Source organism: Engraulis encrasicolus, chromosome 14, assembly GCF_034702125.1.
Source record: "Engraulis encrasicolus isolate BLACKSEA-1 chromosome 14, IST_EnEncr_1.0, whole genome shotgun sequence".
NCBI classification, from domain to species: Eukaryota; Metazoa; Chordata; class Actinopteri; order Clupeiformes; family Engraulidae; genus Engraulis; species Engraulis encrasicolus.
The window spans coordinates 24,341,227-24,342,651 of NC_085870.1; the positions used below are offsets into that span (position 1 = coordinate 24,341,227).

General features: G+C 45.5%; 1 protein-coding gene across 1 annotated transcript in view; it reads right to left on the minus strand.

Moving 5' to 3' along the window:
• Nucleotides 1-1,155, minus strand: part of cntn4 (contactin 4) — a 229,798-nt gene extending 228,643 nt beyond the window's left edge. The window contains exon 1 of the mRNA XM_063215268.1: nucleotides 1,034-1,155. The gene's annotated coding sequence lies outside the window, so the exon portion shown is untranslated. The remainder of the gene's footprint in view (nucleotides 1-1,033) is intronic.
• Nucleotides 1,156-1,425: the final 270 nt, after the last annotated feature.

The following is a 1,425-nucleotide window of genomic DNA, read 5'->3' on the forward strand; positions in this document are numbered from 1 at the left end:
CGGCCGTGGCAAAGGGACAAGTGGGCATTCGCCAAAACTCTATCTCACAGGTGCAATTGCGTTATAGCTTTGCAATTTCCAATTTGGTCGGGTGGACAGACCGGGCAAATTATTGCAACGCCTTTCCAGTCGCTAGCAATAGTAGTAGTAACAGCAGCACGAGCAGAGCAATGACCGAAGATTACACTTGGAATACTCGTGTTTGAACTGCGCTTACATTCCTGCTCATGCTTGAATGTCCTCACAGTTAGCGGTGAGCTATAATCATGAAATCCACCCGGATTATACCGTCCCAACGCGTGAGAGTTGAAGATTAACGAACATCTGCACTGATCTGAGTCGCCATAGCCCCCACTTAAACCGAGACACTTCTCTTGCAGCCTATGACTCGGGCAAAATAAAACCATTGATCAATTTCACTGACCTCACACAAGTAAAACAGCCTTTATTCTACCATTCCCAATGTGTCGGTCTTGGGTGACCATCACAAAACCCAGAATAGTTTAAATTTAAGTTGTCCCTCTGCCAGGTCCATCAAGTAAATACAACAGAGTTTTCACTGCATCCCGCACAGGCAGCTGACGGCAGACAGTTTGGCAATGCATGAGTAGCCTTACATATAGCCTATTACACATTTAGATTAAAAAATCTCAGTATCAAGATACCCTACCCGACCATAGCCGGTAAATAATAATAATAATAATGATAATAATAATAGCCTAATAATACTACCACTGCTACTACTACTACTAATAATATTATTATTAATAATAATAATCGCTAAATCTTCTTACAACCTTAGGGTTGTTTTTGTTGCCTATCCCGGCATTTCAGAACATCCCTAAAGCGCCAAGGTTACCTTTGCAAGAGAAAGTGAGCCAGCATATCTGGCAAGCGAAAACATTCAAAACGTGCACTGATTTACTCACAACATCCATATGTCTCGCTGTAAACGACGTACGTCGTGAGCTGGCAAAGTGATGAGATTGGCAACATGGAGCGCCCCAAGACTGTAAAGTAAAGACGCACTTACTATAATACATCAGTTAGACTCCACTCCTTGGAGCAACGCTGGCACAGGAGCTGTGTCTTGCCGAGGCTCTCTCTCTACACCGATCATTCAAGCGGAAGAGAGCCTTCTGGGCTGTCCAAGCGGTAAAGATATAATGGACCGAATCTCTCAGCTGGGACTGAGCACCAAACAACTACAGTGATGCAAACCAATCCACGGCAATATTAAGCAGGAAGCGCTGTACTATCCGGCGCCAATGGAGCATTCATCATATCGACATAGCCCCGGAGCACGCAGTGGCATGAGGTGGGCGCCTCCCACGTTCTCAACTCAGGGGATTGGATGAAGCGCATCATCCTTGCGAAGAGTCCACTATCTCAAGCGAGTCGCTCTTGACGATGCCGTAGCCTACA